This window comes from Psammomys obesus, unplaced genomic scaffold (assembly GCF_907164565.1).
Source record: "Psammomys obesus unplaced genomic scaffold, mPsaObe1.curated_primary_1811, whole genome shotgun sequence".
Lineage (NCBI taxonomy): Eukaryota > Metazoa > Chordata > Mammalia > Rodentia > Muridae > Psammomys > Psammomys obesus.
This window is the reverse complement of record NW_026585691.1, coordinates 9,143,984-9,155,818: the sequence shown is the minus strand read 5'-3', so window position 1 is coordinate 9,155,818 and position 11,835 is coordinate 9,143,984.

Below are 11,835 nucleotides of genomic sequence, written 5' to 3'. Positions count from 1 at the left end.
ACACACACACACACACACACACACACACACACACACACACACACACAATAAGGCTCTGCCACTGTTAATGTATGAATGATTGTTTTAAAGAGCTATAATTCTTTTGTAATTTTTTAATAAATGCTTGTACAAATATAGAAATCTATGATAATGTATGTCAAACTGATGTAACAGAAACAGTAGCTATTTCTGTTAAAAAGAGATAAATACTTCATTTTTCATTTGTTACTTCAGTAGTTCCAAGGTTTTAAGATGTTCCCCACCTCTCCTCCTTTATCAAAGGGTGCAATTATATACCAGCTGCAAATGAGTAACAATTACTGAAGCAACACTTACCTTTTGGTTGAAAGGAACTGTCACCCATCAAGTTGCAGATCTGACTTTCTACAAGTTGTCACCTAGGTATTGACATATGACATCAGTCAATTTTATGAGTCATTTTAATTGCAAACATTGATATAAAACTTAGAATTAAGAAATTCTTGATGGGGCTGGAGAAATGGCTCTGCAATTAAGAGCACTGGCTGGTCTTCGAAAGGTCCTAGGTTCAATTCCCAGCATCCATGTGGCAGCTCACAACTGTTTCTAATCTGACACCTTCATACAGATATACATGCAATACACATCAAATAAAAATAAACAAATTTTAAAAAAGTTTAAAAAAAAGAAAATTTTTGATGGAGTAATCAGGAAGATAACAAAATGGGTAAGATTTGTTGAGCAAACAAGAAGACTGAATCCCCAATACCTCAAGAAGCCAGGCTTGGAAGTAAGTACCTGTATGTCAGTGTTGGGGGACAAAGACAATATATCCCAGTAGCTTGCTAGCCAGGCACTCTTAGCCAAAACAGCTTCAGGCTCAGTGAGACACAGTGTGTATGAAGGATATAAAGCAGAATAACAGAACAGGAAGCCCAGTGTCTTTCTCTGACCTCTGCCCAGACACACAGATGCATGTACCTGCACTCACACACCAAAACAATCACATAAAAGAAGAAATTATTGGATCAAATTTAAATACTTAAACTTACCATGTGACACAAAAAGCAGCAAGATGTATCTCAGTTGGCCTTGCTGGAAAATAAAGATATCAACCATTAGGGCAGATTCCATTAATGTATGTACATTCAATTTACCCTCTTATAAAAAAAAATCTGTTTAAGTTGGATATGTTTGTTATACATATAATTTATTTAAAATAATTTCTGAATAATTCCAAATTTCATAAATAAAATAGTGATTATATAAATTACTTAGTATTTCAATAAATATAATAAATTAGTAAATTTAAAAAATAATTATTTGTGACAAGAATGTGAAACATATCTGTAATCCAGGTACTTAGGAGCCCAGGGCAAGAGAATCACAGGTTTGATACCTAGACTACACAGTGAGAGACTGTCTCAAATAAACACACACACATACAACAAATATATATATAAACACATATACTATACATACATATGTTATGTGTCTGTTTAATATTTAAAATTCATATATATTTTAAATATGTATATATGATATATATTTGTTGTGAGTTTATATATAAATAGCCTTTCATAAAAAGAAATAATTTCCCCATAATGCACTGTTTTAGTAATATCTCTTCCCAAATGCTAAATGATACAATCTGTTACCTAGTCACACTGAAAAATATAATTATTTCTGTAGTAAGACACAATTTTAAATGTATTTTAGCTTATTATTTTTCTGATTTTATCAACTAACTAAAAAGAAAGCTTAATTAATCAGAGTAATTCATTCAAAATATAGATATTCCTGGTCAGCTAAGTGGAAGGTAACATGTTCAGTTTTAGGTGAAAATAAAGGTGCGTTAAGAACTTTACAAATAACCACACTTATAACTCATTGATCTTCAAGAAAAAAGTTAAAATACACATTACCAAAAATTCACAATTAGCCAGGCATGATGGCACATGCTTATAATCTTAGCATTGAGGAGGCTGAGGCAAAAAGAAAATCAAATTCAAGGACACCCTGATTACAGAGTAAATTCCAACTAGCTTGGACTTCAAACATTTCAAGATCTGTTTGTTTCATAAAACCAAAACCAAACAAACAATTGAATGGTTATTTAACTTCTTTAACTCAATTTATTTATTAGTTCTTAAAAACAAGATTTGTCTTTCTGTCCTGGAACTAGTCCTATAGATCAGGCTTCAAACTCACAGAGACCCATCTACCTGTATCTAAGTGCCAGAATTAAAGGTGTGCACCACCATCCTAGCTCTGACTCAATTATTTAAATAGAAACAGTTTGCCCCTAATTTCCAGTGTAATTCTCACGATAATTCTTATTTAACATAAGAACCATAAGAACCTACCAGTACCAATTTTATGAATCACAATTATACTATCAAACTCAAATGCTTCTGTTAAGTGATCACATGAATTTTGTGAAAAATGCTTCACAATTTTCCCGTTAATATATTTCAACAAATAACTAAATCACCTGGAAGAGAAACACACTATCCAGCAAAGGCGTCAGCTTGGATTTCACAGCTCCAAAAGTTATCTTGGCTCTTCAAGCTGCTTCTAAAATAGCCAAAAAGAGAGAACTCTACTTTAGCTGCGGTCAGGCACAGATTTTATGCTCATGTTGATTACAGTGTTTCCATTAGAATAATGAATTCCAAGTAACTGACTTAGTGAAGCTCCTTCAGTGGCCATCAAGGTGGACAATGGCTTGGTACATAAAGGGGCTTGGAGCAAGCCTGAAGACTTGAACTTGATCCCCGGAACCCACATGACCAAAGAAAAGTTGTCTTTCTCTTCACATGTGGGCACAGCCAGACACATACACATGCACACAGAATAGAGAAAATAAATAAAATCTAAAAAAAGTTAAGACTTCAAAATACAATCTAACCTTTTGTGGATTAAAACAATTATTTTATTTTATTAAATGTTTTAGCTTTTATGTAAATAAGATTATAAACTATGCCTTGAAAGGCTTTTTTGGTTAAAAAAAAAATCAATGGAAAATGTGAATACATGTAATCACTTATTAATGTTTGGCACTTTATAAAATTCTGGCCTGGAGAGATAGGTTAGGTGTAGAATGCTGGCCTACCATGCAGGAGGACCTGGATTCAATCTCAAATAATGAAAGAAAAAATTTGAGTTATAAAAATTTTCTTTATTGCAGATGAGAGTGAAGCTTCAGGATAGAATGCACACTTAGCATATTCAAGATCTTGTGTTTGATCTATATCCTTCTTTCCTTTCAGCTTTTAACAGTAAGATAAACTTTGAAGTCAGTACACATCAATATAGTTTTAGACCACCAAGATACCTCAGTGAGTACAGTACTTGCTATGTAATCCTGGCAACCTGAGTTAAAACCTAGAACTCGAGGTAGAGAAAATTAACTCTACAAAGTTGTCCTCTGATCCCTACACGCATGTACACATCATACACACAAATACACTAATAACAAATGAAATAAAAATATCACAGTTTTAATTTTTTAAGTAAACCAAAACCACCAAACGTCATTTTTAAAAAATTATATATTTGGGGGGGGTCTTAGCAGTGACAAGCAAACAGAAGAGAGGAGACGTTGGGACTGTCGTGACAGAATACACATATATTACAATTATGTACTGTAACAATAGTTGAGAATGACAGTAAGCAACTCTTACTGACTTGTATACTTCATGGGTAAGCTTTTCAATCACTATTTAGAATGTTCTACGTATTATTTTTTAAAAGCTTGCTATGAATGAAACAGCATCCCATGTTATGTGCCAGCAGCCATATATACATCTTGTGTTGATCACATCTCTTGACTGCCTGGATGACTGATCTGTGATAAAACAGCCTAGACAAAAAAAAACTTCTCAGAATGATCCCCCCCCCCCCGTCACTGTATTTTGGATTTTATTATGAGAAAGGAGGGGGTAACTTGTCTTTGTAGCTTAAGTGTGACTGAGACAATTATAAATTAAGTATGGCAGAACACACCTATAATCCCATTATTTGGAAGGCTGAGGCAGAGCGATTTTAAGCTCAACCCCCAAGCCCGAGCTACAGAAGGCCCTGTCTCAAAAACAAACCACTATCATCTTTGAGTTAACTATACAACTTAATTCTTAATGTCAAGTTTCAATACAACTACTTCCATTCGTTACATTTTACTATAAATAATTTAGTCATATCATAATTATAATTATTATACAATTAAAGTTGCCCTAATTAAAACATTATTTCATCTAATGTTCAAACAATACCACTGTGAAAGATCAGTTATGGAGGCAGCTAAGCACCTTCTCTAAAGACAACTAAGTGATGGGGCAAAAAGTCAGGGTTGGGGAGATTGCTCAGTGGTTAAGGTGACTGTCTTGCAGTCAGGGGGACCTGATATCCGATACCCAGAGTCTATACCAGTAAATCTTGAGTAAGCCGACGATGGAGTACTTGACAAGCCTATTCATTCAGTGAGCTCTTGGTTTGGTGGGGAGACCCTACAGCAGAAAATAAAGTGGATGAGCAATCTAGAAGATTTCCAACAGCAAGCTCAGGCCTACACACAATTCTGAGTACACATAGACCCTCACACGTACATACACAAAAAAATAAAAAGAAATAAACAAAATCCAAGCACACTCGTTTCAAAAGCCAGCGCTATTTCAATATTCAACAGGAATAAAAGACCAAAATTACTGAGAGGCAGATTTCATTCCAACATAACAGTTAAGGTTTTTTTGTTTGTTTGTTTGTTTGTTTGTTTGTTTTTTAATGAATTCTAGAGACTACGTATCACCAAATGAAATAAAAATGGAAAATTTCAACCATTATGCATTACGGAATTGAAATTCTCACTCTCAACATCCACCCATGGACCATGCCAATCTTAACCTAGTTCAGGGATATAAACACCTGCCTAAACTGACAGATTTGCATCTTTCATTTGCTCACTTGTCTTAATGCCATACTCAGTTAAGCATACTGGTTATCAAGCTAAGACAGTCAAAAAAATTTTTTTTTCGAGAAGCTTCTAAGTACAACATAACAAATTAAGAAGTCCAACACTATACCCAAGTCTATTCAAAATAAGTAAATTCCTGGTGGGGAAGAAAGAGGGACAATTCATAATCTTAAATAAGCAACAAGTTTTAGCAAAGCTGAATGATGGTTTAAATTAGAACTCCCAAAGATACAGAGGCAAATGAGAAGATTCCTCAATAGGGCATGTGGCTAGGGTTAATGCTTTATTAAACACTGTTCAGAATGTTATTGTCCTGGGTCTTGTTGTAAGTACCACTTGGGGGTTGGGGATAGGGTGATGAGTAAAATGGTTAGCTGTTAAGCCCTCAGAATGTCAGCCATAAGACCCTTCATTTCTCTATTGCCATCCAAGCAGCCCCTTTTTTTTGCTAACTGCTAAGACTGTTGTGAAAGCTGAATTTTTATGAGCCTGAATTACTCTAAAGAAGGTATTATGGGGGGGGGCTGAGAGGACAGGAGGGAGGGGAAGTGCAGTCAGGATTTAAACAAACAAACAAACAAACAAACAACAACAACAAAACTACTGTAGCAGCAATAACCACGGTGTCAAAGCTGCTCCGCTCTATTCTTAAGGTTCTACTTCCCCACTCTTTAAAAAAAAGAAACAAAAGCAAAACCTTCATCTCTGATTTCTTTGCACTCTGATCTCAAAAAAAAAAATTCTAAGATTATGCTGTAAACTTTTATCTAAGAACTTATAAGTTGCTCATTGGGTATGATTTTATATATAGATAGATAAATCTGTATATATACGTTTATAGTATAAATGTGGCTATATATAATATAAAAATATATAAATATGGTTTTATACATAAATCTGCATATATATGGTTATATATATCTGCAAGAAGAGTTGGCTTTAAACTTAAAATAAAAAGCTTATGATTAAAAATCTTTACATGGGTATCTGTATATGTGATTTCAACTCTTATTTAGGGCATATTTATGTGTGCATGTATGTGTGTAACTCAGAGTCAACTCCATATGTGCATGTAATTTGGATGCAACTCATTACATACTAAGAAAAGAAATGTTTTTAAACAGCAACCATGTTAGCCACAGGGCTTGCAACCAGCCTTGTGACTGCTGCATCTTAGGATGACTACATGGCATAAAGCAACAACTGTAAAACTTCTTAGCTGTAATGAACTGTTTATTATTGTATTTCCTTTTAGACTATAAAAGTAACAACAAGACAAATATTTTAGATTGGTATGAATTTTTATGTGATTTTATTGATGATAGAAATTAAAGGTTATATTTGCTACAACATACAGTATATGTGATTCAACTCTGCTTTACAATATACTGTATATAATGATGAAATTTAAGGTTATAAAGGTCTATTCAAATTAACAAAAGCTAATTTAAGATGTACGTCTAACTACTTATGTTCCTAATTGTTCAACACCAAGCTGCTAAAAATGTTTAATAAATAAGATACATTTAATAATCAAGATCTGCCTGGCGCACACCTTTAATTCCAGCACTGAGGGAGGCAGAGGGAGGCGGATAGCTATGAGTTTGGGGCCAGCCTGGTCTACAAAGATCTAAGGAGGTTCACAGCAATACTTGTCTAGCGACTTTGTGTTTGTTAAGCTTTAGTTGTTTGGATAAACTAAAGCATACAGAAAACTACAATGACCTATAGTAGTGCAATTTAGTAGGATCAGTAAAGTTGCTAGTCTCCCTATGGACCTTATCTATGATTAAAAGTTTTGTTTTGTTTTGGTAGAGCTCATTTTCAAAACTCTATTTGTAGTGTTTAGGCCTCTACCTCTCTTCCAACCTCCCAACCCTAGGTAGGAGAAAGAAGCTTAGAGGGTGGATGGGTCTGTAGGGGATATACCAATCTCCATCAACAGCAAATGCAGCCAGCCTACAAGCTGCTGTGCCCTGAAGCATCTCTATCCTGTCTGTTCCAAAGTGCCACACCTTCTATCTCTGGTCTCCCCAAACTGCTACAACATGCCACTGGCCTACACTGCATGCCACCCCCCCCCCTTCCTGAGCTCTCAAATTTATATCCCCAGAGTCCTACTAGGCCACGTTCCTCTCCATGTCAAATACTAATTACAGGAATAAGCCTTATTTAACCCCCTGTATATATTTTCAAGGGCAGAAAAGTAGAAACAAAGTTTGTCTATTCAAATATACATTAGATAGACAGACGGTCTTCAAACACTTCAGAGATCCACAGAATATGGCATTTAAGATGTTTAATAAAGGGCTGGAGAGATGGCTCAGAGGTTAAGAACACTGGCTGTTCTTTCAGAGGTCCCTGAGTTCAATTCCCAGCAACCACATGGTGGCTCATAACCATTTATAATAAGATCTGTTATACTTTTCTGGCATGTAGGCATACAAGAAGGTAGAATAATGTATAAATAATAATCTTTTTAATTATAAAGTTTAATAAAAAAAGCTTTTTGTGATAGACATGACAGCTCCTGACACACCCCTAATCTCCAAAGAAGACGGGCACAGAAGAACACCCAGCAGAAGCTTTAAATGTGGCAGAGCTCGCCATGGTCCTACAAACTGTCTTTTGCCTCAACTGCTGACAGCACACTGTCCAAACTGTGGGCAAGCAGGACACTGGGATGTTGACTGACTCTCTTTGCCTAGGCAAAGTAGGACAGCCCGTCCAAGTTTCCACTTCACAAAAGTCTGTCAGATCTTCTGGGCCTGGCAGCTGAAGATGGATATTCCACCAACCACAGAGGAACCATGGGTGACTGTCCAGGTAGCCAATAAGCCTGTATTATTTTTAATAGATTCGGAAGCTGCTTGCTCTGCCCTTCCTGTGTACTCAGGTAAAAATTTATCCTTTTCAGGTCTCTGATGGGTATGAAGACTAGACTAGACTAGTAAAAGATTTATCAGTTTAACAGCAGTGACCAAGATTTCAGGGGCCTTCTCAGTCATCTTCAATCAGGGCACAGGCCTCACTCCTAGAGCTACTGGGTCTAGACACAATTTACCTTATTAAGAGACTCAGAAAACAAGTTTCAATGTAACTTTTTACTATTCCTTTATTTAAAGTAACTCACTTCACAGTGACCGCTCCCAATAATAAACTGTCTTATGGTGAATAATTGGATAAGGAAAATGTAGAGTTTTTGTAAGATCTGGGGCTATAGAAGCTTACGTTCTGAGAATCTAAAAAAAGTGGTTTAGGATCTAAGGAGATATTTTAAGGTTGGTAAATGCAAGTTATGAAGGTTGAAGGATGTGAAAACTTAAATGGGGATAAGAAAGTGACTTAAGATATATAAAAGAAATGAAAAAATGCTTCAGGTTCTTTTTCTTCACTATGTTACTGTTGTATTAAGACTTCAAAGTTTAGAACTTTAACATTAATCATTAGGATTCTGATAAATTATTAGTCTAACTCTGGTAAAGCCTTCCACTATATATTCCACTATTATAGTCACAAGCTCAAGATTTTAAATTTCCTTTGGTTGTCGTCTAAATGTTTTTTATTGTGCTAAGTTTATATTCAACCAGTCTTCTGGAAAAAGGTTAGAAGCCCCTCTTTCATGGTTTGTAGCCATACTGAAAATCAAAATAAAGCGAGCTTTTCCCTTTCTGCTCCATGGAACATTTGTCTTCCTGAGCTCACCTTACAGAGTAGTCATATTTTCAACCCAAAACTGTTTTCCACCAGGCACATTGTGATCCCAACACTAAGGAGGCAGAGGCAGGCGGATTGCTGTGAGCTCGATGCCAGCCTTGTCTACAAAGTGAGTCCAGGACAGCCAAGTCTACACAAAGAAACCCTGCCTTGAAAAAACAAAGAACAACAACAAAACAAAACAAAACAAAAACATTTCCCAAGCTTCTACTATGATAAAAAGGCATGAGTCTATTGCCTTTTTTCTACAATGTGGGTTTAGGTACTGATTGCAAATGATGGTAATGCTAACTTATCTGAAACTTATATTTTTTTTGTAAACTTAAAGATTCTTATTAGCTTCAGGGAATCAATTTGAATCCACCTCTCATGAGTCAAAAGGATCCCAGATAAATACTCCTGTCAACTCCACCTTTTCCCTATTCCCAGAAGGTGGGATCCTTCCCCCTATTTCTCTGGTTTTGGTACTCCCCTCTCAACTACCAAGACCATGGGCCTAAAAGTTTTTGACTGTACACTAAGGAAAAAAATTTTCACCCTAAAATCTTTTATCTTCTGCTTTGATGTGTGTGTGTGTGGAGACAGAGAAAAAAAGACTCCTTATCTTCTGTCCTGGTGTACGAGTGTGTGTGTATGTATGTGTAGAGAGAAACATCCATTCCAACGTCACGCCAGGTCCAGGTGTTTCCTCAAAATCTGCATCCAGGACAGTTCCAAGGCAGCTAGTCCTAGATGGTCCTGCAAAGCCTGGACAGTGAGTGACACAGCCTGCTCTTCCCAAACTTGGCCAGCATTCCAGTTTTTTGAGGCACCAATAGCGATGCTCAGTCCCAGCAAGATTACGAGGCCCCTTATCCATTTATTGTCAACAAAAGGTTGGGACATTGGGCTTCAAACTGGGGACCCTGTTAATATGCAGCTGACTCCACTAGCCTGCTCTCAGGGACCTTGCAATTGTTTACGTCATCATCACCTGCTGCCGCCAGGTACACTGGGTGTGCGCTGTGGATAAAAGGACCCACTAGCCACCCCAGATCTCAATCACGCGTGTGTGTGCTCTCTCTCTGCATTTTTCTCTCTCTGCATTTCTCTCTCCCTGTTGTACATACTTTCTTTCTTTCTCTGGTCCCCCCTCCCTGTCTGCATGGCTCATAGTCTCATCCCCTGAGGCTGTTCCCAAATAAACCTACCTTTTTGTTACTGTTGTTTTTTGTTTTGTTTTGTTTTACTTTTTAACTCAACTTGAATTGGCTTATATCACTGGTGGAGAAAACCTATTGTAAGCCTTTGTTGTCCCTGAGAAGGACAAAGAGGCCAGGGAGGCTGGAACACATCATGGAAGGCAGCAGACAGCATCGCAGTAAGGAGTTATCTGGCTCAGAGTGCAACCATGGTAGTGCTCAGGAACTTTGAGAAATGGTACCCACAACCAAAAAGACCTTTTCGAACATTTTCCTGAGGCCTGGGAGGTGTTGGTAGCATAGATGAAATGTCCCTCAGTTTTACTATACTCTGAATATTAAAAAAAAAAAAAACTCCAAAACAAATGCCAGTAAGGCCAGCAGGTAAAAAGGCCTGTCACCAAGCCTGAGAAACTGAGTTCAATCCCCAGGACTCACAGTGGAAGGAGACAACGGAGGGAACTCATGAGGTATCATATATGTGTATAAACACACACACACACACATACAAAGGAAATAATACTGTAATAATTTTTAACTCTGTGAGGCTGAGGCAGGCGATCTTTGTGAATTTGAGGCCAGCCAGGTCTACAAAGTAGGTACAGGACAACCAAGACTACACAGAGAAACCCTGTCCCAAATAAAACAGCAACAGTAAATCTAAAGTGTTTGATACTATAAACTGTGGCTATGAACTGTGATAGCCTAATACACACACACAAAATGTGTTTTTAGTTTCTCTCAAAAGGAAATTGAAAAGCTAGCCAGGTGTGGTGGTGTAAACCTGTAATCCTAATACTCAGGATAGCTACACAACAGGATCTTCCTCTAGTTAGAGGCCAGCCTAGGCTACCAAGCAAAACTTTTTCTCAAAGACAAAAACAAAACAAAACAAAATAAAAACAACAACAACAAAAAACTGCTTTGTAAAAATGAACCAAAAGTCTAAACAGACAGTTTTTAATACAAATTACCACATAATTCAAACTATTGCTCAATCATGATTTAAAACAATTTGAAGCTGAGCATACTGGTACACACATGTAATCCCAGTATTTAGAAGCCTGAAGCAAGAAGATCATAACTTTGAGGCTAGCCTGGGCTTCATAGCAAAACCCAATCTCCAAACGAAGGGGGGAAAACAGATGAAAAGAAAGTATTTTTATTCCTCACAGAAAGGGGGGAGCTATTAAAAATTATAAAATTTATTTTAATATTTTATAAATTTCTCATCTTACCAAAGTTACTTCTGAAGTAAATCACTATAAATTTACTGTCACCTAAAACTGTGTTAATGTAAAAAAAATCTATTACTACAATTTATATTGAAAAAATGTTTTACGTAGTTATAAATTGTCTATTGACTAAATAAATTACTAAATTACTACTTGCCTATATCAGTGTATTAATTATTCTTTTACTCTTTTCTATTAGAAAAGGTAATGTTGAGCAGAAAAACACTGGGCTGAAGGCATACTAGGCAGGCTTAAACCAGTGAGAAGGGAGATTCTGAGATTTATGGTACCCCATATCAGGGCTCACTAATGCTACAAGAATCCAAAATTTCAAAGGCAACATGTTCTCATGTTTCCAACTGTTCTCTCCTTACCTCTTATATGGTAGAAACAATTCCAAAGTTTCTGTTTGTTTTTTGCTGTTGTTTGAGACAAGGTCTTACTACACCACCCTGCTTGCCTAGTCTACTTTGCCTCCCAGAGTGCTGAGGCTAAAAGCATGCCCCATCACACCTGGCCAAAGCTGACTAAGCTGAGTATACTTTTACTCCCCAAAAATGCTCTTCTCCCTAATGCAACTCATTCCTAGAGGGCTTCTCCCCTCTAGTTTTTCAGAGATGAAGGTAAATTCATACTAAACACTAAAATCATGCCACAGATTACATGCTAATTGCAAAAAGGAAAAGTTTCAATAGGCAACATTTTAACTTATAGACCAAATCTAGCATTAACAATAGTATACTGTCTCCTC